General features: G+C 41.3%; 1 long non-coding RNA gene across 4 annotated transcripts in view; it reads right to left on the bottom strand.

The window, feature by feature from the left end:
* Positions 1-23,457: 23,457 nt before the first annotated feature.
* The window catches only part of LOC142034503 (uncharacterized), a 31,918-nt gene continuing 29,493 nt past the window's right edge, over positions 23,458-25,882 (bottom strand). For 3 of the 4 annotated variants that reach the window (XR_012651667.1, XR_012651669.1, XR_012651668.1), the window contains one exon: positions 23,458-25,780. This is a non-coding gene — a long non-coding RNA (uncharacterized LOC142034503). The remainder of the gene's footprint in view (positions 25,781-25,882) is intronic. The other variant, XR_012651670.1, reaches the window with a different exon arrangement.

The following is a 25,882-nucleotide window of genomic DNA, read 5'->3' as shown; positions in this document are numbered from 1 at the left end:
AGGGGTGAAATTATAGTACAAATTACCATGCTATGCCAGATAAATTATTCTCTGCAGCATGGTTATTAAGTGATAGATAAATAACTAACACTGTAGGACTGATTGACAAAATATAAGTGACCCGGAGCTAAGCAGGGCGCCATGGAAATAACACTGCAGCACCACTAATATTTTAACACTGAAATGAGATTTTCCAAAGCAGAAAAATCTTAAAATAGTACATGACTAAGCCAGCTACAAGTTAAACAGGTACTAAAAACTCTTCAGCTGAAAACTCCTAGCTTTGTGACATGTCTCATATAAACATTTCTTAAATGCAAAATTGAGTACTGGTGCATGTTCTCTGTCTGTGGAGGTCACAAAACTAAGCTTTAGACTCCTGCTATGAGAGAGCGACAGGATTTTTCCCTTCAAATAGATTTTAGTAGATGGCTATCTTCTTTAACAACAACTTCAAAGAGAATGTGGGATGTGGGCTCAGAGGTTATTCAGTGACATGGTGTCCTCTAGGTTTAGAAGCAGAGCTAATAAGGAGAGAAATGATTCAGGCTGTTGTCAGAGTGAACGCAAGAAATCACCGACCACATGGATTCTCTGGGGAATTATGTCCATTATTTCTACAGCTGGGACCTGCTACAGTTGGAATATTTCTGTGCAAAAGGCTGTTGTAGTAGAACAAGTTGTCTTGCTATTTGTGGTTTGTCAAATTTACTGAATGCTTTCTATCAGAACTTGTGATGTGTTCATGCAAAGGATGATGCCTGCCTTGAAAGAAAACAGTTCTGCCCAGGTCATCCCTAGGAAAGAAGAAAATTCTTATACAACCAAACATAAGGGCATCACTGTCAGAGTAGGATTTTTGACAAAGCAAGCAAGTTGCATTAACAGCAAGGAGAATAACACCAGCTTTTTAGAAACTGAATATCCATCTGACATTGGGCAAAAAAGCTGACTGGGAAAGAGTCAACATACACCATGTTCCAGAGGGAAAGTCATGACTGAGTGCAATCATGGAAGTGTATTATTGCACCAGAAAAAAACACGTCATGAAATAAAAGTGGTGAAAATCATGCATGTTCTTAACCCAGATTTTTATATATTCTGCTGACTAGAAAAAATTGTTCTGAAACCTTTGTGTTAGGTCTTTCATCCATAATGTGCTGTAGAAGAAGCAAACTCTCTGTCTGAGTCCCTATGAAGCCAGAGTACGGGAAAGTGAATTACTGTGGAGACAGAGAGAAGGAACCCAGCTTTCAGGCCAGTGGCAGCTGAACATTGGTCTCTGGCCTCGTAAAGGTATGCTATAGATAGGATCTGATACCTGGGTACATGCTCGGAACAGCATCCTGGCCCCAGGCTGAGTGAGGAAGCATGACTCGTGTATAGCTATAATAGGTGAGGAAACAAGCCAATATTTTGATACTGCTCTTTATTTCAGTGAAACGCCTACTGTCTGAGGTTTTCAAAATATTTCATAAAATAGCACTGACATGATGCTTAGCATGACACAGAGACATCTTTTCCCTGTGTGTATGTGTGTCACTACCATCATCAGACTGAGTATATCATAGGTAGAGGGAAGTTACATGAGACTGAATAATAATTGCACAAGTCATGTGGATATTTAAAATCAAATTAAGTCTGTCTAATTAAGTATCCATGTAATTTAATACAGAACTCCAGCAGAAATAAGGGATTCCTACTATAGATTAATAGTGAGTATCTCACTAGCGAAGGCTCCTGTGTGATGCTGCACACACAGTCACGGCCTCTAATCTTTCCCAAATGCAGAACAAACTGAAAAAGAAAGTAAAGAGAAAGGCAGAGAAAAATACAGGCAATTGAAGACACCCATCCACGAAATAACATGAATGTTCTGGATGTAGACAAGTAATCAGAGCAATCAATAGGGATCAGGCTGAAGACCAGATTCAGATACATCTAGTAGGAAGGTGGCCTGTGGGTAGAAGAAGCCACAAAAAGGAGGCAGCATAGCTAGCTTGCTGTCTCCTTAACGCAGAACAAAATGCTGGCAGGTGACAGTAAACACAAAGAGATTGAAGAAGATGGCTCTCCGGAGAAAGGCCCTTGTCAGAACTTTTAGAACACAAGAAAAAGAAAGGCAGATTTTTCTTTTCTTGTTTTCAAGTCAATTTTGAAACTGAGTGTAGCTCTGTAGGGAGGAGAATTGTTCCCTGGCGGAATTAGGGAAGTTGTAGAGTTCAAACAGAATGAAGAACAGGGGGGAAATCAATATTTTTTCTCTAGATGATTGCTTTCAGTAGTTGGTGCTCTCTAGAATCAAGGAAGAAATTAAAAAAAAAAAAAAAGTTCCCCACATCTAAATTCTTAACTATTGCAAAAAAAATCACAAAGGCTCAGTCATTTGGCAGTGAGACTTCTGGAGTCTTGGACTAACTTTGCTGTCTAATATTTCATGACAAATCTGGGGAACACATAGGAATAGAAACTCCTTGACGGGATGCTCCTCCTTGCCTTGCACCTTGCCTCGACATCCATCAGTTTTTTTATTTGGTCTCTGAACACTTCCTGAGCCCACAGAAAAACATACTGCAAGGTGATGTAATCAGCTGGTATCCTAGTATGTGAATATTCTATCTAGTATAACAGGGATGATTTAAGGCTGGATGGCATTTCCTGACCTTTAGAATGGAAGATGCTTTTATCCTAACCAGTGAGACCCTGATATAAATAATCCAGATATTAAAACCCAACCATTTAATACTTTCCCTTTAGATCTATTTCAGTAGCTACATTTTCTTGCAGCAGCCGTTCAGGTGGTATTCTCCTACTCTCTGCATAGCACTGCAAAGTACAGAGCTTATAGCTCTGCCCTTAATTGGTAGTGGCATGTTGAGAAACACTGATGGTTCTGTAAAGTCTTGCATGCATAAGAAGATCACTGTTGTCTTTAATGTTCAGGTCTCCTGAAATGGCAGTCATTTGCCTTTCATTCTCCCCCTCCTCCCTTCTTCATATCCTTCTCCCCAAATAAAATCTTCTCAGGAAAAAAAAAAAAAAAAAAGAAAATCAGCTGGGAGCAGGTGGTTTTAAGCAAAGCAAATTATGTTTTCTGCTTCGCTGGACTATCTCTTGCCTTGCAGTGTAGGAGAAATCCCAAAACGTGCATGCCAGACCCAGGGAGCTTCCATCAACCACGGACATTTCTGAAAGAGAGCAAGTTGCTAAGAGTACTGGGATGAAAGCTTAGTGGGCTAACTTGAATTTAATGGGATATATTGCACCCTAGATTGTTGCCATGTTGGTTTAGTGCTGTTCTGGGCAGACAGCTCCAAAATCTCATTGCAGCAGCTTCTGCCATGGCAATGATTCATAGTTGCTTTCTTTTGACACCAAAGGAGGAAATGAAACCGGAATAAGAAAATGGCATTATTCCTCAAGCTCCCCTCCATTTCTTTTTCAACAAATCTTCTGTGTAGACAATCCTCCAGATCAATTTCTACAGCCACTCACTGAAAGGAACTGTAAGCAGACTCACAGAGACAGAATTGCTTTAATAGAAATACTCATTCTGAAGTCCCTACTGAACTGTATACATCTTCAGTGATCTAAGCATCCTTAGTGATATGCAGGCTTTGTCTAAGTTGCTATATAGACTCACTCTGGCCAGCGTGTGCCATTTGTACAGTACAGGACCATACCCAGACTGAGGAGAATCTGTTTGCTGCTGTTGAGTCACTTGGGAAAAATGCCAATATTTGGGAGAGGACCAAACCCCTTTTCTCTCCCTTGCAGCATCAGCACTCAGTTACAGCAGTGGCCAGGAGGAGAGCTGTGTGCTGGACCTTCTTGTACCATTCCAACAGACGTGTTCCCTGCAGACATGTCCTTGGGAGGGCCTCTCCTGTTGCTGGTGTCATGAGGGACTGTAACAGTGAGGAGGAGAGGGAAGGAAAAGACAAAATTTGAGATGGCCATTCTACTCCAGGGCAAGAAGTTACCCCTGCATGACTGCAGGATGTGTGTGCTGACTCAGTTTCTGTTTAAGAGAATGGTTTGTGATGTTGGGGAGAGCAGAAATACTACTTTCTCAGAAAGCGGCAGTGGTTCAGAACAGCAGCAGAGAGATGAGACCTTATGCTCAACAGGAGCTTTAGGACTGGGCCACAGCAAGAGCTTTAGGGGGAAAGCTGAGTTAGCCAAACTTCCTTCAGGAAGCAGGTCTGGCAAATTAGCAGCTGGGATGCATTTTGGAAGTGAATGGTTCATTTTTACTCCAAAGAGGTAAAATCAGTCCCATGTCCAAAGGTCCACAGGAATTCTGTACTTATGAAAAAAGTTGAACCCACATCAGCCTTCTGTTCTCCAAAACACTTGGTATGTGGAGTCTTCCAGCTGTACTCCTCACAATTATCTGCAAATGCTGTTTCTCACAGCCCATCCGTGGATGCTGTAACAATGTTATCCATCCAAGCACACATTTCCCATGCAACTACCTACTTCAGCTCTCCTACTCGCCTGTCAGAAAAGCTCGCCGTGCTGGTGCTTGCTGATGCTTGCAACAGAATTTCATTGTCCTTGCTTGAGTCTCTCAAAAGGGTGGAGGCTAAGCAACCTTTCCTTTCCTGGCAGGTGCTGGGAATTGCCTCTGGGGATGAATCTAAGCGTGGCAGAAATAAGTAGGTCTTTCTCAAGGCTCCAGTTTATGCTCTCATCTCTGCTCCGAAGGCTCTACCCAGCATCAGTCCAATTCCTCCCTAAATACCTAAAGTTTTCCACACTCTCTGAATGTTTCAGAACCAGGATGACCTATATCCAGCTATTTTTTCTGTGTATATCACAATCCTGGACAACATTTAAGCTAATTACTTGAATATGAATATGAGATTTGTTCTAGGTCAATGTCTTGAAGAGATAACGAATTCAGGGGTTGTTTCAGTGGGGTGCTTTTCTTGTATTACCAAATACTTTATCAAAACATCTTGTTTCAAACAAAAGCATTGAAGGATGCCCAGATATTTCTATAAACTTGTCCTGTTTACTGTCTATTGCCCTGCAGTTCAAACCTGATCCTGACACTAGCAATTCATGGGGGTGGATTCTGCGGCCAAAGGCACAGAGACATGGAGGATTCAAGACAAACCCATGTCCAGGTCCCAATCTAGAAATGGGTCAGCTCCGAGCCCTGAGGAAACAGGCACACCCTGTGTGATCCAATTGACTGCAGTACAACTCCAGGGTTTGACATCTGTGTTCAGGCTTCTTTCCCCCAAATCTATTTACTTTAGAAGGTGGGATGTTGGGCAGGAGGGAGAGGAGCCATAAGAAACAAATGACTAACTGCAAGAGGCAGCAATTGGACTCAGCATGTTCTGCTAATACACACCTGATAAAAAGCATTTTTTTCTCCTCACTGCAAGCAACCAGTTTTATTAACATTGAACGATAATGTGGAATGACTGTGGGGGAAAAATGTTTAAAATAATAAAAAGAAACCCTGCAGGTGAGCAAGATCGATTTTAATAAAAGCAACAGAAGAAATATATCTCTGGGACATTTTCTCCCCCCTCCTCTTTGGAGGGTAAGACGTTCTGAGTCTGGCATTGTCAGTCTTACCAGCAGGAGGCCAGTGACAGGTTGAGCAGTGTGGTTGACAGGACTGCAGTCAAATCTCCAAGAGAAGTAGTGCAGTGCAGAATGGCCAATATTACAGATTATGTGGGGGAGAAGGGATGCACCAGGGTTATTCAGACATCATTACACACAGCAAAAATAAACCCCGAAACAACGACAACCCACAAACAAATCAGAACGACAGGTCTGCAAAAAACAGCAAAAACTGAACTCCATCAGATTCAAATCACACTGAATTACAAAGAAAAATATCACTAGCAACAGACATGCATTACATCTCACACTCCTTGAAGAGGGCAGATAGATTTGTAAAGGGCTCATATTCTTCTAAAAACACAAGCCTTGGTGCCTTAACAATACATCCAGGCTGAAAGTGATGGATGCAGTCCAACATGATACCTTCTCAGCATTGCATTCTGCAGTGACCACGTAGCTCCCATTCAGTGTTTAACTGTCCAAGACTTATCAGGTAATGGCAGTGTCACTCCCACAGTAATTACTCACTCAAGTAACAGATACAAGGATGTGTAGCACATTAGATTTTCACAATATGTGACATTTTTGCTGGTATGGTGAAAAATTAGCATTTGTGCTTAAAACTTTGAAGTTGTTTCTCTGCAACATGTTGTGCTAAGTTGTTTTTTTTTTTCTCCCACTTGTCTTCAGAAGCCATCTCCTCATGCCACTCACTCATCAGGATGGCAGCAAACTGCCTGCTGAGCTATGAAGTCCTATTATTCAGAGGAATTCTTGTAGTTTTCATTAGTGTTCTGCAGCAGCTCGTCTTATCTAGCATGATTCTTGTTGGGAAAAGAGAACTTGAAGGCTTTCCCAACTTTGCATTATGCAGGTTTGCCTACCCTCTTAGGCTTTAATGGTCTTTTGGACTATTGCACATTGTCTGCACCAACTAGGTGCTTTATCACAATCCCCTGTCACACAGGAAAAAATCTGGGAAGCTTCTGTCCTCAAAAGAGAGTAAGTGTGAAAAGGATTCTTTGATATTGCATCCTGCAAACATCCTATTTTTGAGAAATAAACATTAAGTGTCAGCATGGATCCCCATTCCACAGGACAGCTAAACCGTATCTAATCAGTCTAGTAGGCTGGCCGTTGGGATAATGGGATCCCAAGGGCAGAGGTGGGTAAAAAGTGCTCAATGGCAGCTTACACAGTTAAAAAAAAAAAAAAAAAAGATAAGAAAAAAAAAGGGAAGAAAAGAAAAACAGGAGAGAGTGACAAAGAGAGACCAAGAAGAAACAACAGCAGATTTGGAGGAAAAGAGGGAGATAAGTCCTATTTGTAAATGTTGATCACATTTGGTCATTAGTCTCAGCCAAGAAAAATGAAGGAGGGGTTTTTTTTGGTAAGATTTCAAAACAAATCTGGATTTCTATTCTGAAATAGGATTTTTCTGTGGGAAAAGAGAGCTAAATAAAAAGACAATGAGAAAGGTTTAGCTTCAAATAGCAAATGGGAAGGCTTGGTGTCAGGCTGAATGCAATTTTTCAGTTCAACATCTCCTCCCACCCTTCCCTCTCCCCCCTTTACTTTAAATGTCATCAATACAATGTTCTGTTTTATTTAAAATTATTATTTATTATAAATAAATAAATAAATAAATGAGCTGTTATTCACAAAATTCTGCTTAAGGGACCTAGAGCCGGGTCTGACAGAATTGTTTCGAATGTACACGCAAGATCATGGCTGAGTGTACTTCAAGGTAATCCAGGGGTGAATTTACCTGGACAAGAGGGGGAAAGAAGAGTGGAAGAGGAAGAGGGGGAAAGAAGTTGCATTTCCTAGCCTTGCCTTGCGTGGGCAGCTGCGCAAGGGAGTTAACCCACTGCCCCATGGTAGAACATGTTCACAGAGACAACTTCGTGAACTCCCATGTGACACACCTGTAAGATGCCAATAATGTTGGCTGTCTGGTGAGAGCAGCTTTCATGCTGCTAGTTTATGTTTCTTCCTCTCAGCAGTAACTTTGAATTTATCAGAACAGGCTGTTATACATATATGGCTGACATTACAATTTATTGTATCCCACACATTATACCCAAGCATATGTCCCTATGTGAAATGCTGTTTTACTCATTCAGCATTCATGCATGGATGATTTCTTGTGCCTAAAGTATTTAATCTAATGGGCACTTTTAGTATACACAACTACAGGCACTAAGATTAAGGATTTAAAATACTAGACCAATATATTATATAAATGAAAATCTCTTTGGCACCCACAGATATAATATAGTATTTGGGCTTTCTGACCTTGAGCACAATTTCCATATACTCATAAAAAATTGATAGCGCTTCTCATTATCCATTCCCCTCTCCTCAGCCTGCCCACCCTCCTCTCCCATATCACCGCTGCCACCTCCGATTCCCCAGTCCTGTACATCAGCCTATGGTCACCTCCAGAGGTCTCTGGGGGCAACTCTTTCAGGCTCTGCAAGGAGGCTACTGTGCTCTGTAATCCTCGGGAGCGTACTAGGGCGCACACCTCTTCACTTTCAGTCAAGAAAAGGACACACGCTTATTCCCAAACATGAGATGCAAAGAAAGCTCTCCACAGCCACGTGTGTCTTTAAGTGGTTTGCAGCACAGCACTAGGTTTCTCAGAAACCTGCTTTCTCTGAGACGTTAGTCAAGCAACAGCTCAGGTTCTAGCAATCCTGTTGTTCAGGTGTCAGCACAATAGTTCATTCCTAGTATTTTGGGGGGGTTATTATTCCTGTTTTAAAAAAGGCTTATCCATTCTATGATTGAATTAATAAGAGAAAAAGCTTTAATGGGGAATAATGTGTATCTAATTATTAATGTACTATAGAACTTAGCTTTTATATTGCAATTTATATTGCAATTACCTTCTTTGTGATATAAAGCAGAACAATACAGAGGAAGAACTTCTTTATTAATGCCTAATAGCATGGTAATTTAAAATATTCGAGTTTCTTTAATAAGGTGCTGTATGAATGTTACCTAATTTGACAAGATTAATTATACAATTAATTTGAGACTGCTCTCAATTAAATTAGTAAAAATTCTTAAGAATACAGGAACCTAACATGAAGTGAGATACCTATTAAACAGGATATTAATTAGACAGAGATGAAATAATGCATGCTTTGTTAACATAAAGGGCATTGAGGAGTTGGTAAAGATGTATTATTTCATTACTTTAATAAAATAAAGGTAGTCCAGGCACAAAACAATATTTCAGACAATCCTTCAGAAGACTGTGTAATAGAAGTCAATGTTAGTTTTGCTACAAGGACTAAGGGGCCTGATTCTTACCTCAAGCCAGATTTATTCCAAGTCGTCTGATCCTGTAGAACTACTCCAGTGTTAGTTCAGGATAAATTCACATACAGTCCCAATGGAGCAATGGGAGCAGGAGGTGGAGGTCAGCCTTGGGTTAGAAAATATGCTCCAGATAAGTTTGTATAAAAAGATGAGAAAGAATGATACACCACAGCATCATAAGTTCATAAAATGAGACAGGTTAGAGATCAGAATGCTAGTAGGAGGGAGCAAGGCAAATGGCAGGATCACAACCATGGACTTCAGAAGAGAGGACCTTGTTCAGGGACCTGCTTGGAAGCATCCCATGGGAACAGTCCCAGAGAGAAGAGGGGCAGAAGAGCTGATTGATTTTCAAGGATCACCTCCTTCAAGATCTAGAATGGTCCATCCTGCCCTGTGTAGCAAAGGTGGTAGGAGACCTGCATGGATGAACAAGATGCTCCTGACAAAACTCCAACATAAAAAGGAAGAGTACAAGAGATGGAAAACAGGGGTCAAGCAATCCAGGAGGAATAAAGACATTGTCCAAGTGTGCAGCAATGAGGTTAGGAAAGCCAAAGCCCACTGAGAGCTCAATCTGGCAAAGAACATGAAAGGCAACAAGAAGAGCTGCTATAGGTACAACAGCAGCAAAAGGAAGACTAAGGAAAATGTGGGCCTGCTGCTGAATGGGAATGAGGACCTTTACAAGAAGCTATGGAGAAGACCAAGGTCACCATGACTTCTGCATCTCTATTTTTACTGATAAGACCAGCCTTCAGTATCCCGGGCACCAGACACCAGGAGGAATGTCTGGAGCAAGGAAAACTTACTCTTTGTGAAGGCGGTAGGGAACACTTAAACAAATTGGACATACACAAGTCCCTGAGACCTGATGGGAGGCACCCACAAGTGCTCAGGAAGTTGGCCAGCATCATTGTGAGGCCAGTCTCGATTATCTTTGAAAGATCATGGTGATCAAGGGAGGTTTCCATCTTAAGTGAAAGGCAATAGTGGGTGCTAACTTTCCAAAGGGTGGACCACTTTTCTTCCCCCCATTCTGAGATGGCACATACGGTATATCTCAGACATATAGTTTCACAAATTCTTGCTCAGAGAACCTGTGTGGTCATCTGTTTCCACAACACACATGTATGAGCCTACTTTATCATGTGATCCTAGAAGGCAAAAATCTTACACCAGCTGCAGCTTCTTTCCAATTCCCCATATCAACTTTGACACTAAGTTCTTTTTGTCACATGAATAATTGGGGTAAAATATTCTCCTCATATGGATTGGTCTTTTAAAGTCAGGCAGTGAAAAGTTGCCCACAAAGATGGACTAGCTCATTTTTCCTTGTGAAGGAAATCTTTTTAACTCCATAAGCATCTATGAATTTTAAAAACTAATCTGCTCTGAGTCATCTAACTAGAAAGTTAGACAAATAGTTCCCCTCACAGCCTCCATTGTATTAATCACAACAAAGTTCTTGTGAGACCGAGATGCTCTGTTAAACACCTCTTTTCAGGGAAACTGACTTCATATGACCTGCCTGAGGTTAGAGAAGAAATCTACAACTTTGCTTGAACTCCGTTCTGCTGAGTGCTAGGCTATGACCCATCACTAGAGAGCTGTTCCTCTACTATCCACTAGTTCACATTTCCATCATGTTCAGCTTTAAGAACAATAAAGTTTCTGGCAAAATAATTTTACAGCACTGTCTAGTACAAACATGATCAAATTTTTACCCATCAAGAATGGGATTCCTCTCAGCTAGCTTCAGACTTTCACAACATGGAAATCAACATCCAAGTTAGTCACCCTGTGATCCCTTTGTAGCTAAAGAAGAAAAGCAGACTCTGTTAGATGTGAATCACCTGATCTATTTTAGATATCTGGTTTAGGAGGTCATGTTTCATATCCTGGAAGTGTCTATATCTGTGTAGAAAAGGAGCCTAGCATGACTAGCTCAGATGAATTTCATCCCAAGGATCTCAGATAAAATTTGTTAGTTCATTTCATCTGGGAAATAGAATACACGATATCACTGATAGGACCAATGACGACGAAACCTACAATTGCAAATGTCAAATATTTTGGAAGTTATCCACAGGCTGAGCTTTAGTGAGATATTCTTCAAATAAACTGCAAGAGCAAATAAACTTGAAACACACATTCCAAGAACAGGAAGAATCTTAATTATTAGATAGCTTCTTCCTGTGAACTCCTACCTTCTCTCTGTTTCAAACCCAGTTTGAACAACATGAGTTTAGGTATTTGAATCCAATCAAAACAGTATAAGTTTGTCCTAATACTATTAGTAGTATATTATGTATATCAATACAAATTATTGTTACAGACTCTTCTCTGCTATGACAAGCTAGTCATCATTGCTTTGAAGATATTGCTGTATATGTGCTGAACTGTTTAACTATATGAATTAGACTTGTACTGCACTATACAATTAGAGAGATTTAAAACCCTAAGGTTTAAGGAGATTTGAAACTTTCAAGGTTCCAAGCTTACCTCAAATTTCTCATTTGTAGCAATGTGAGTTTAAAGTGTCTTCTCTGAAGCATTTTTTAACTAGCAGACGCATGCAAAGTTTTGTGGTCTTAGAGTGAAACATAACCAGCCTCTCTGTTCACTCATCTAGAAGGAGCCCCTATGACACATAAGATGCTTTCAAACTATTGCATTCCAGTCTTAAAAGCAATAACAATTTATTTTTGAAACTGAGAATTGTTCTGTTTCTTAGCAAAGCAGTTTTGCTGCTCCATGATTTGCTGCAGTGGTTTGATAGATAGTCCACCATCACAGCTTCAGCCTTTTTAATATGACACCTAGCAAATACAGTGAAAATACAGGGAAGGCAGCCATTTCTTTGCATAGAGTGCCAGCAATTCCCATTCCTATTAGTGTCTGTTGAGTGCCCAGATATAAATGTCAGCTGAGCACGGTGTTCCTAAGAAGTGTCTTCAGAACCATAAAAGGTATTCTGCAAAGCTCCATCTCTTTGATCTGACTGCAAGAAACCTTGAGTAGGTGATTGAAGAGAGCATGGCTAGAGGCAAGCATTCAAACCAATTGTTCTGCTGTGTCAGAACAAGGGCAGAAGGGATGACACATTCGAAGGGTCCATTTTGAAACTGAATATCTCAACATTTCAACAACAGAGGGTAAGAATCCAAGTTTTTCTAGCTTCTTAAAGCTAGAAAATAGTAATACTTATCTACGCCACTCCAAAAGAAAGCCGCAAAAGCATAGGCAAAGAAAGGATGCGTTTATTACACTCCTTAACTTTGCAGGGACTTGTTCTCCTTCATCATCTTTATCCTGTTCTGTAGAACAAAGACTTTACATGAAAACATATCAGTTTGTTGTATTCTGACTTGAAACACCAAATCTGTGGCTGTCACAAATCTGCTACGTGCCAATGACAGCCACAGGCTCTGCTTGCTCTGCTCTTGTGTGAGACACTTAACTAGATCTTTCCACTCACTGGAGTGAAGGTGTGGGGTGAAGCAGAAAGCTGGTGTGCCCAGACCCACACCAGCAGAACAAGAGAACAACTGCAAGTTTGTTTCAATGTCATCAGTCAGAGATGGGGACAGTTCTAAACTAAATGAGAACTTGCCAGCCATAACTGAACCATGGGAACGGGGAATGCGTTTCAAAAGAGCCCATTTTAATGGCAGAGCTCTCCACCCTCCTGGCACATCAATGTCTTTCAGTTTTCATGCAGTACCTTTCCCTCTCCATGAAAGCCCTGCTTATTCACTTTCCTCCAGTTCAGTAAAGATCAAGTGGCCACAGGTCCACCCCAAAAGCTGTGATCTACTCATTCCTACATTTCTACAAGTTAACTCTAACCTCAAATTTGGCTCAAACAGCTGTCACTTCAGAGAAATGTGTGAAAGGAGCCAGACTGTATCTCTGACTACAGTCTATGAAGTATAGCAAGTACCGCTGCAGAACTCATCTTCCTACTCTGACGTGTAGTTAATGAAGTGCAGGCCAAAATCTTGCAGTGAGTTGCTTTATAAATATCCTGTAGTACTTCATTTCAAAACAGAGATTTTGCTTGCAGGAAAAACTTCCACTTGGGAATGCATTGCCAGTCAGCCTAGCAACATGCCCCGCAATCTGAAGTGTGTGCTGGTCTCAAAGGCAACACTTTGGGACTGTCTGTCAAAATAGCAGCATCCCATTCAAGAGACAAAGTGTTAAAGCCATCTCATGGCTTTTACACAGTTACATTCAAGCTAGGACTTTTAATGAAGCTTGCTGATCAAGGTTATCAAGTCAGGTAGTCAATAGCACTGAACTCTTTTATCAGCTCTTCTTGGTAATTATAAATTATTTGCCATTAGACAGTATGCTAATTCTTAGACTCCTACAAAGAGCTTAATCAATTGAGTGCATTTTATTATTTTCTAGTCTAAACATCATGGACTCATCATATAAAGTATCCAATAACACTAAATTATTCTAGATAGTTAAACTGATGTTAAACCAATCAGAAATGTTATTTGAATTTATTAGCCTTCCTGCACTATTTAGCCAGCACAACGAGAACAACAGAAACAAAATACACCCAAGAGGTGAAGTGCGAACTGAGTAAGGAATAAGGCTCTGAAGTTACTGTTTAGAAGAACGAAACAAAATGTGTAATTAACTGTCAGGAGGGAGAAGACAGGAAAGTAACAACAGGCAGAGCTGTACTATGCATTCTCCTTTGGGTCACATTATTGCTAATTTGGACCTGCACAGGCATGTTAACCTTGAGGAACACTTTCTGTATGGGGTTGGCTTCCCCACATCAAAACCTTTCTAGTTATTGTCTTGCAGTTTCAGGAACAGTTCCAACAAAGGTACCTAATACCTGTCCAAAGGCAGGCATTTGAATTCAGACCTCTGATCCTGAAAATGCTGTTCAACTTTCACCTAACTCTTGCCCTCTCCTCCCCTCTCCCCCTAGACCCTGCAAATGACCTAACAAACCCCTTTCCCTAAGAATATCTGTTACAAAAATAATCCTTAGTGCAGGTGGCTGCCTCCTACTTCAGCATTTTCTTACAGATGTAGTAATCCTTCCTTTCAGTTACCTCTGTTTTGTATGGTTGGCACAAAGCACTTGCATAGCTCCTCACTGGAGCCCCACATGCAAGCAGATGATAGGTGTTACTGCAAACCACAACTGAAAGCATTTTCCACAGCTCTGGCTTTCCCATGAAACCCTGGCAGCACGATAAAAAAGCATCATGTTGAATTCCTTCTGGAGTCCTTATTATCCTCCTGCCAAAAGCCTGCTCAGTCTTTAAAAAGAAAAAAAAACAACCTCCATGGGTCCAAAAAAAAAGGATATTTGTTTAAGTAGTGTGTAATAGCAGTGTGTAATACTTCACCTTTCCCTTTTTGCCTGCATTACACAGCCTCTGAAGAAGGAAGCATTTTGGCATAAGTAGATACGGCCTTAAAAAAAAAGACTCTCCCACACAGGAAAAGACTCATTCTGGGTGACCAGAGCCGGCTGCCCCTCTGGGAAAGCACGCCCTTTAATTTAAGCTGAGGCTACTTTTAGCTGCTGTATGTGTAATTTAAGACTGCATTTGCTTTTAAGTGAGTTGCAACATGTTCTTTTAACTGGGTAATGGATCAGGCTACAGACTCTTCCACTACTGAGATGTGGCTCTAAATAAAACTGAAAGAACTGCCCTATGGGGTCAGACCAGAGGTTCGTTTAACTTAATATCCTGTCTCCAACACCTGCCAGTAACTGCTGCCTGGTGAAAGAATATAAAAGCCACAGCAGAAAGGACTGAGTGATTCTCTCCTCTGTGGATTGTCCCAGCTCCTGGCAATCAGCTGCTTAAAAGCACTGCTGAAATAAATTAACTAACAAAGTCAACTCTGACACATAGATTTCAGATCCAGAGACCTTTTCCAAAGTTGTTCCCACCTATAACATTTGTCAAGTAGCAAACTAACTCCTTCATCCTCATCGCTGACTTAAGGGGAGGTGGAGTGAAAGTAAAATGGTGCTGATAATCCCATCATCCAATATTCAGCAGAGGCTGTCCTGTTATGGAAGGAGACCCAAAGTTGTAAAAGCAGGCCAGCTAAATCTAAATGTTTAGGTAAAAAGGGAAAATACCCATAATTCACTAGAAATACCTGTAAAATATACAGCAAGTGCTTCTATTATTACCTGTTATTTGAATCACTATATTCTGTAGTTCTGTAGCAAAGAATTTTTTTCCAATCAATCCATTTGACCATCTTATTTCTTGCTATTTTGAATGCATGCATGCATGCTTATACCTTAAGAACTTTATATTAATTCTATCTGAAAATGGACTGAAGTTATTGAAGAACACTTTTTGCAATACAGGCAAAGCAATAAACAGGGATGGTCCCAGATTTGCTCAGAAATTCCTGTCTAAAGCCATTTTGGTTTGCCTTCTCTGCTAGCAAAGTGTAAACAGCACTGTAAGAATCAATCCTGCACACCCCTGTCACACCGCTGGCTGAACAATCTTTGCTGGCCACAGCTCTTTAAAAGGAGTTTGTACACTCTCTGCACTGACACGCCTAATGCAGCCAGCCAAAGGCTCCCTACGCAGACACTAATGCACCGTAGCATCGTTGTTATTTGTATTTACTTACAGAATGCCAAGCTTGATACAATACTAAACAAAATGGACATGGTCCTGCCCCAAGGAGTTGCTCTGCTTTCAGATCTACCAACTCTGGTGCCACAGAGCTCCCTTGAACTTTCTATTTCTACTTCAGAAGGCAAGAAGTTCATGCAGAAATGTCTGTGCCAATATGAGACAGTATTACCCTACAACTGTCTGTCATTGCCCTTTTGCTGGCAAAGGCTGGTTGACCGTTTCTCATTGAGTTCAGTGCAAAAGTCAGCTGTAAAACCTACCCTGGAAAACTGGCCAGGCACAGGTAGTAAAGGTAAGAGATAGGCCTGAGATTGTATAGGTTATTTAACTCAAGTGGTTTCCACAGAAATCTGTGAAAAAACATTGACATTAACCTGGGAGAAGATGTGCACTTCCTTTTCCAAAATCAACTTATTTTGAGTCTTAGACCACTGTAATTTTCAGCAAATGGATTCCACACAGGCTACAAAAAAAAGAGAAACACTTCAAAAGTTAAGTTGACTTTTAGGAGAGAACTGGGGACTGTTTCAGGCTGCTAAAGAGTAATACAAATTAGAAGTAGGACCTAAAGCTGGAGCAGATGTCTCCCAGATGTCAGCTGAAAGAGAGACATGTCTCTATGTACCCTCTACATGGTGTGTGTGCACAAATGAGCAGAGCTAGCGGTGGGGAAAAGACCCAAACTCTCTGAGTGACCCAACTTCTCCTCTCTGCGTTTGAAATGCAGCACAGGGACTCAGAAATAATCTGCAGCGTTGCTCTGGAAAAGTATGTGCTGTGGATGCCATTAAAGGGAAGCGTGAGTCAAGGGCTGAGGGTGAGGAAGATGAAGTTCTCTTTTTATCCCCCATAAATCTGCACCTGCCAGGGAGGAATTGACCTGCAAGACAGGGCGCAGCTGAAGGAGCAGGCAGGTTGCAAAACATATATCACAAAATGAATGTATGGCATAGCACATAAGCTTCATCACTTAGTGCATGAACATTTCCACCTTCAAAGCAGGTAGTTAAATATATAAAGAATGATAGCTCTTCTTTGGATATTTTTTAGCTATAGAAAATTAAAATATCAGGTTTTAGTGTTTAGAAAGCAAAAGTTAAGAGACAGACATCAGCTAAATATTAAAGTCTACATATTTGTGCATAAAATGCTGCTATACAGCAGCTCATACCTCCTCTCCTAACAATAATTTTTCTTTCTTAGGCATAAATTCAGTTGCCATGAATAAGAGTCAGAATGAGGAGCAGTTCTTTGGATCCTGACAGTGAAGACAAGGGTGTGAGTGCATCATAATTGGTCAGTAAGATTTCATAAAAATGTTGCAGATAACCCTTGAGGATGAGGGCATGAGGGCCCCTAGCTTTGACATCTATCTTTACAGGCTGCTGATGAGTTTTCTGAAGCTGCTGGACATTATTTATGCAGGGCTATGCTAGGAAGACATAGGTCTGTAATGAAGTTTTGGTTAACTCAGTAGGATGGACAAAGCATCAAGAGGATCCTCTTGATGATAGTTTTTCGTCTCACCAGCCAAATTCTTGATGGATATCAAATACCAGATGGAATATTATGGAGAATAATGGCATTCATACTAGTGATAACTCTGGAGATATTTTTATTTCCAAATAATAAAGATAAAATCCTCTGGATTTGAAGGAAGGTACAATTTTTGCTTTTTTTTTTTCCTTGCAAGTCTTCATAATAGCTGTGATAGCTTGCCACCAGCTCCTCCCTTACTCACACAGAATAATGTGAACACTACTCTCTTATGGCTATGGCTATCTAACCTGCTGTGCATTGAGGAGGGAGACCCATCGCTGAAATTAAGAAAACTGAGTTTATCCTCTAGCACTGAGGAAAAAAGTGCTACTTTGTGACATGACACCACCTTGTCCTTTGTACAATTACAGACAGTTGTTCAGTCTGGTTTTACCCCCCTGTAGTGGTTTGCATTACCAATAAAATATGCATGCATCTGTTATGCTCACTATCTCCTCACACCACTGGGAGCTGGATAGTCATTAATGTCCCTATCTAAGAGAGGGAGAAAAAACAATGAATGCAGAGCATCAAATTGCATAACTCTTGGCTCTTCATCCCATGTTTATGCTAGTAAGCCATGACACTGCTTTTTACATACAATTGCAATTTTTCTTTCTTCTGGTTATTCACGATTTGGAGAATGCTGCTTTAGGCAGTCAATAGCAATTATACTTGGTGAAAAGAACATACAATACAAATTAGAGCAATATAGATTTTCCCCCCTGTTACTTTAATGTTTAGTTACCCTGTTAGATTTAAACTGAGTACATAATGTTTAATAAATTGCTTTCACTAAAACCCATTAACTGACACTTAGAAATAGCATTTTAATCCAAAGGAGTGCAGCAAAACATTACTGCAATTAATAGGTACGTTGGAGCAGTGAAAAATCCACTCTAAGACAAAGTGTATCCATGGTGGCAGGTTGCTTATATCTGATACTTAAAAGCATCTTGAAAACTGAGGGCAAGATCCTTAGCTAGCTTCAGTGAAAGCCAAGGAGTTACTCCCATTTACATTCAATGAGGGCTTGGCCCTGTGATTTAAAGCCATATTTCACTGCCTTGGCAAAACTCACTGCCTTGCTGGTGACTGGGCACAGGAGGAAGAGGTTTAGGGCAAAGGCTTTACGGAGCCGTGTGCCGGCTGACTGAGGGGCAGGAGAAGCTGAGCCATGGCTGGTGCTCGCGGTTACTCCTACCCTTCCTCCTCCTCTTCCCTTCTGCACCTCTTTCTGGCAAAGGCAGCATCTTCTTCGTGCAGCTTATTTCTTCCCTCTCTCTGAGTAGCAGCAGGAATGACAGTACCACATCTTCTCTGCAGAGGCTGGACACTTGAACCAGAACTTTCTGCTGCAGGTAAGTCCTAGCAAGCAGGCTCCTCTGAGAGGAACCTTGTATTTGACTTGTTTCTTCATGGTAACATCTCTCTGCCTGGCCACTGGATTATTTTTTTTTTTACTTTTTTAAAGATGCAATGAATCAAAATTCCTTTCCTTCTATGACTGTGACAAATCAACATTTCACTAGTTTCACACAGAACACAAGTATTCCTTTTGCCAACAACTGCACGTTGTGCTTTTTTTGCAGGGAGAGGGGATAAAGTTTTTGAGCAAGCATAGCTAAAGCTCATGTGTTTGACCAGTAGTTTATTTTTTTTGTGACACATGCAGGGCTAAACGTGCTTCTCTCCTTCATCTTTGTTCTGAATGTGTCATCAGGTGTCAGCCCTACTGCTTATGTTGCCCAACAGGACAAGATTCTGTCTCACCATACTTACCTATCCCACAACACCTGCCTCCCAGCACGCTTGTCCTGCTTTGGAACCCGCACTTCCTTCTGCTAACCAAAACACTCTCTTAAACCAGAGGTCAGCAACTCAGTGGCTGTCCAGTACATTTGCCCTTCCCAGTTCCTGAGCTTTTGCCCAGTTTGTCCAAAATACACTGCTTATTGGGCAACCTCTTCAGATGTAGTGGTTGTAACTTTTATCTTGTAGTAACCCTGAAGTGTTAAGAGGGGTACAGCTTTTCTTGATACATTTTTCCTTCTTCTCAGTTGTTTTGCTTTCTCCTCCTTTGGTTTAGTTGAATATACTCAGTCCAGCACATATTATTCAAATTTATTATGAATCACCTCTATATCCATCTGCACATCCTTCTTTGGCTACAACTGAGGAAATGCCTTTGTTTAAACAGCAACATGAAGAGATTTTTGTAATCTATGACTTCCATACTAAAAGTACATGCAGTGCCAGTGCCTGGAATTCGAGAAAACTTTTCTGCTGAGAGGATCTGCTAAAATAATGTCTGAATATTGCTTGCCAAGAAATGTGGATAAGGACATTTTATATTTTTATATAAAAACACAGTAATCAGGTTTTATACCAGAAATTCTCATCTGTAATGTAAACTCAGTAGTTTAGCAGAAGCACATTCTATAGAATTTTTTATGGCATCAGTGAAGACACTATTTTTCAATGTAAAGATTCATCCATCATTCCATTTCTCTTGAGGAATTTTTTTATGAATGTGCTAGAAGTACTAACAAAATATGAGACTGCCTCATTGCAATCAGGTGGAGGAAGAAAGATAATACAGTATATGTTTTATTGATGCACAAAAAGTTCTTGAATCTGTATCCTGTAAATGGGGGTCAGCCATGGAATATTAATTCCAGAGATACTTTGAGAATCCCCAAAATGATGTGGGAAGCTTTAGCGGTACTTATAACCATACTGATGACTGACAGCCATTATGTTTGCGCACATGCTTGTATCAATGTTTGCACTAATGAAAAAAGCCACCAAATCAGTAGGGATTTCTCCAGTAGCTGGGATGACCAACTTTACGATTTTCTGATGGAGAACAAGCCACTGTCTGTTCAGACTGAAAAGCTCAACAGTTAGGAACAGATCAGTAGCTAGTTATACCTGGCCACCATGATGTCGGTTAAAGGATTTTAGATTAGCTATGCTTGGACAGTTTTTATGAACTGCTTTTAAAGGATGATGAAGATACTTACCCAGGACAATGGTTCTTATACCCCCATGAGGTGGTCCACCTCTACTAAAAATTTATCCTTCCTCTAAAAATGAAGTCTCATCTCCTGAGTAATTTCATGTTTGTGCAGTTAGCCATTTAATTTAAAGCATGGAACTTTATATAGCAACTAATCTCTGTGTGGCCTGGCAGAGTTGGTTGATTGTCACAGAAAATTGGTTGATTTGGACAGTATTCAAGCTAGTGGCCTTCTGTATCCAAGATAATCTCTCTTCAGAATATACTGTGCACTCTTTTAAAGGTAGCATGGAAAGACTATCATCATTAGCAATTTTGCCGAAGAGCAATATTTAATAACCGACTAACAGGGCATTACTTGAATTGCCTACCTCTGTCATTTCAGCATGGCTAAAATAGGAATTCCCTCTCAGTCTTCCAGAACATAAGAGGTTTGTAATCAACTATTTGTGTAAATCTGGGGACATGTAGGTAGTCACTAATTGTCTGCTTTCCGAATAAAGAAAATGTTTAATTAGTGTCATTAAGCTTCTTGTACAAACAAAAGTTTCTCCCTGGCTACATCTGCACTCAGCAGAACACCTTTCAATCCAGACAGACCTGTGCTGACAGCAAATGGCACATGCTTATCCAGCCTGCAGCACGCAAGGCATACACAGTAGCTGTGGGTAAATAGTGTATTTGATGACTTGCCTTTATTTATGCTCACATGTTTCTCCAGAACAGATAATGTAAAACTTGGTCTCTGTCCAAAAGAGTGTTCAAGCCATCTTTTTGTCCTGGTATTGAATGGCAGCTAACACAGCAGGGCCCAGTCCAAAACTCGGGTTCCTGGTCACTTTTGCACACATCAGTAACAACAACAGCAGCAACTCCATTATTCTTGCACTTACTCATTTGTAAACGTCTGGAGATACCTTCTGATCTCCAGTGTAACAACTGTGAGGACTTACTTGTAGAGTAAGGGGATAAAAACTACTGTGGCAACTTTTGGTGTGAAGAATGTAGTTTTATAGCATTGGAACACATCTTCAGTCGCTATAAATCCACAAGCCTCCAATGAACTACTTATATTACACCAGATGAAGGTCCAGCCTAGAGCCATTTAAGTAAATTTTACAGAAGTCTGCAAGAAAATTTTACTGAGGCCTCTAATTTTTTTTTTTATATCAGCTGGGTAATTTTGTTGAGATCTGTTAAAAGGGACAGTGAATCAGCAGCACTTCCTTCCAGGTCCTTCATGTTGTCTCCAAAGCTGCAAAGTGTGGGGATGCTTGACACACAACGGCTAAGGGACCTGCAGAGTGGTGCAAATCATGTATTTCTTCAAAAATGCAGAAGATCCCACATATCTTGGAGTTTAGGAACAACCAGGCAAAATCTGCCTCCAGACTGCAAGCTATCACTGAGGTGAGCAAACAGAGAGACAGGGAGGGAAAGCCTGCCAGCCCGAAGATCAGCAATTACTGTTTGCATTCCCTCCAAGGCTCCAACTGTTTAATATTTTCAGGCTTTTTGGTAGCAAAGGATCATTAATCCTCAACTCCTAATCAGTGCAGACATTAACATGCAGTAAGTACAATTTACTTAGTTTGGTAAGTGTTGTTTTCTGTGTGTTATTTTGGAATCGTTCTCATCAATTATGGAAATGAGTATTTTTGCATGCCCCACCTTTGTCAGACATGTCATGGATCTAGGAGTCATTAGTTGATCATTTAATATTTTCTATGTATTTAGGTCATTGATTTCAAAGAACAACACTGACTCGATCTTGTGCCCTGCACTCTATACCAAAGTGACATTAAAAACATGGATTCAAAATGCTCAGCAAAACAGGTTCCTTAAGAAGGTGGTTTAATCACTGCAAATTTCTACAGACCCAAAGGCACTACTTGACATTCAGCCAAATTGCAGTTAAGTATTAGGCCATTCTTCAGTTTTACTGAGCTCATTTCAAACCAAGTTAAACAAGGATTGACTGACAACAATACTAACTCCCACAGCATCAGTACTACTGCTCTCATGCTGCATTAGGAAGGGACTGGCACAACTCTGTGCTGGCATCAGTGCATCCACCTGCAGCTTCTGTGGCACAGATGGCTGACACAAAACTTCTCAAAAACATAGGCAACGCAAATGGGATCAAAACCAGCCTGCTCCCGAAATAAGAGAGAGGTACAGGAGGGAGTAGAAGAGCTGAGACTTGGGGAAAGACCTTGAAAAGCCAAATTGGCTTTTCCTGCTATGGAGGGTAGAGGGCAGGTGAGGAGGTGCCTCCAACTCCTGGGGTGCCAGCTCTGGTCACAGCCAGCCCCCACCAGAGCCATGTCCTCAGGGACAGCAGGGGCCTGTCTGGCCCTCACAGGTTCTGCTGTAGGAAGCACATGTCATTTCACTGCCGCAGCAGTTGCCTGTGGTGGGTAATGCCACGCTGCAGAGCTCCAAGCCTGTCAAGGGGGTGGGATGGCTGGGGAGGAGAGCATCTGCACCCCACTCATACCCCCGTGGGGTGACCTTTGAGGGGCAGCTGGGTGCAGAGCCCCATTCATAAGGCTGGGCACATTCTCCCCCACCACCGCCCCTGTGTTTCCTCCCCTACTTGCTGCTTCTTAAGTCAGGATGGCAAAGGCTGGCGCAGAGAAGGAGGCAGCGCTCCCCCCCAGGCTGCTCCTTGCTGGGAAGCAAGCTTGTACCATCAGGAACAGAGCACAAGGACTTGCTTTTGGAGACAAGGCATCCGCCCTGAGCAACATCTTTCTCATGCTCTCCCCACCCTACTTAGGGTGGACATCTGTTCAGGTCTCACTTTTTTAATGCTAGAAGTTAAAAAAGTGGCCACCTCCTGACCCTTAGTCTAGCCTTCCACAACTGTCTGACAGGCATCACGGCAGGGATGAGTCTTGAGGAGGGATAGGAAGCAGGAGAGAGAAATGGCATTATAGCTCAGCTCAAGCAGGCTTTTGATGGCATTGAACTGAGCCTGTGCTGTTTCCATTTGCTACATGGGATTTTGATAATGTAATACAGCTGATATCAATATGATCCAAAATGGTATAATAATTCCAAATATCTCATTCTGATTTCCTTTTCAGTGTTTTGGGTTGACCTGAGAGGTATTGCTGATCATCTTGACCACCTGGCAGACTGTGAAAGGCTGACCCATTTGATTTTTCAAACAGGGAAAGAAGTGAAAAGCCTGGAAGAATGTAATGCTTGGCCAAATGAAATGGAAGAGGGATGGTTTTCTCATGCAATGTATATTTTTAAAGTTCTTTTTCGACTAGGTTTTGCTTATAAGGAATCATATATCGGGAATAAAAAACATAGAACAGGTGAAAAAGTAAGCAAAAGCTGTTGACAGAGCTGGAGATTTATCTTTTTTAAGAAAAAAAGCCATAGAAAAGGCATGCTTTTGTGGAAAGACACTGCAATAAACTGTTCATACCTTCTTGCTGGTGGCTTGGAGATTTCACATTGGCAGAGGCAAAGCAGTTCTGCAACAACATTCAAATTGAACCATAATTGGTTTAATAACCATCTCAATGGAGAGTACAGAACATGAAAAGCTTTCTTAATACATGAAACCCAAAGAGTCTTCCTTGTGTCAAACAAATAAGTTTCCCTCCAGATAAGCATAATCTTTTCCTGTGGTAGACAAATTCATGTGCCTTCATCTCACCATCCCAACCACACTGAGGACTCCAAGGAAATATCTGAGAAATGGGAAAGAAATGAGAGAAATTTTCTGAAGAAGGAAGGACTCTGAGCTTTACAGCTCTATTATCTCTTCTCCTGAGTCAAGCATCAGCTCTGCTGAGGGCATTTGTAACCCATGGGGAGTCCTGAGAAGTGCAGCTGCTGTAACAGCATATTTCTAGGAAACCGTTCACAGGGAAAGGCTGATGCACAGTGGCACTGGACTCACTTGGAAAAGTTTTGGGAAGCTCAGACCCTCCCACGCCACTCTTTCACAGTGCCTAATCACCAGACCTCTGCTACTTAAAAGAGATTTTCTTCTACTTTACCGGTAACTAAATGCTAAGCAGAGCAGTGGGTCTTAAGTCTGGTTCTCCTGTCTCACATGACTGCATTAACCGTGGTACTATAAAGCTAGTTTCTTTAAACATTTGACTGTTGAACAATTCAAGTTGAAGAGCTTCAACTGCTAAATCAAAGGTAGCCTCAGCTCAGACCCCTAACAGTACCACCCTTCTGACATTCACCTGAAATGTGAAAAACTCAGATTCGAGTGTCTGTTCAGAAGGCTGGGAGCAAACAGGCACTCCATCTGCAAAAAGATGGAAAGCGGAGAAACACAGACCTCTGTAGCCTGGGGAAAGTGTCAGCTAAAAGAGAAATAGCCCAGACATGAGGAGATGTATGCAGTAAATGAGAAGAGTGGTTCTCAAGCAAGTATCCTGCTGGCATAGCAGGGACAAGACTTAAGGGGTATGAAAGGCTATGAATGGCAGCACTAGCAGAGGACTGGATTGATGATAAAGGCAGGTCGTTTATGATCTATCTGCAGCAAGTCAAGCAAAAATCTATATGAATTCAGCTCGTGTGATTATGAAGGTCAGCCCTCAGAGGGTACACAGTGCTGACTAATTATAAGAAGTAACAAATGTAATGAAGAGATGTCCTGACTTCTGTGAGTTGTCTATGGATCAAGAAGAACATCAGGACATGCCAAGTATACCCTGTCTGTGCTCACATATCCTAAAAAGCACGTAGCTGTTGTCGAAAGTAGCTCTTCCTCACCAGCTTGCTTAGAACATGAACTCTGCACCTTAGCCTTGGTTCGATGGCTCTTCCTCAACAGTTACCTTTTTTTAATGTCCTGCTTATTGCTACAGGATACATTTGTTAGTGTTTAGTCAAAGAGCTTATATCTCAACCATAAACGTGGTGCACCAACAGGCAAGGATCTTAAAATGACACATTCATGTTCAAATAGGCAGATGTTGAAAGGATTTCTATAATGTCTTAAATACATGGCACCAAGTAGGCAGTCTGAAAGCTCACTAAAAGTGACAGTTCTCATTCACTTCCAAAATCAAGACCACATTCTGAACCAGAACCTTTGAGGAAGCAAAGAGGATTTAACCAGGAGAGTGCTAAAATCCATCCAGATGTATAACAGTTAAGGTATCCTGCAGGGCATAATGGTAATGGCAGCTGGAGGAGAGTCTGGCCTTAAGCCATGAGCTGGCAGTGCTCATGGTGTGAACCTTCTAACTCTTTTTCATGCCACCTCCCAAAAATTTCTCACAGGCTTAAAATGCATACATAATTGCAGGGTCTGGATTTCTTCTTATCTTTCCAGCCACTTAATTCCTAGCTACTTTTTTCTCCTTTTGCCTGTTGGGGGTCTCTCTTTCTGAGTTTTTCTCTCATCAGTGTGCACATAAAAATGTTTATACCAATCCACTCCTTCAGAACAAATGTCCCTCCACTGTAGCCAGGACGAGCCTTCCTTCTCCAGCTGGAAGGTGCCAGTAGTCACTTTTCCGGAATGCCAAGAGGAACTGATGGTAGAGGAGCACATCTGAGGAAGGAACATGGCTGTGAAGTTGAAAGTTCACCAGATGCCGCATGCCACAGACGTCAGAACACATCTCCCTCTACCTTCGCTGCTCTGCCAAAAATAAAGGCTAGGGTCAGAACTCCGGTCTCCAACCCATTTGATTGCCCCCCGCTGTGACTCAAGGACACATGTTTGCCTTTTAAGCAGCAGGAA

This window comes from Buteo buteo, chromosome 9, assembly GCF_964188355.1.
Source record: "Buteo buteo chromosome 9, bButBut1.hap1.1, whole genome shotgun sequence".
NCBI classification, from domain to species: domain Eukaryota; kingdom Metazoa; phylum Chordata; class Aves; order Accipitriformes; family Accipitridae; genus Buteo; species Buteo buteo.
Note: the sequence above shows the minus strand (reverse complement) of the source record. Positions and strands in the feature narration are given on the sequence as shown.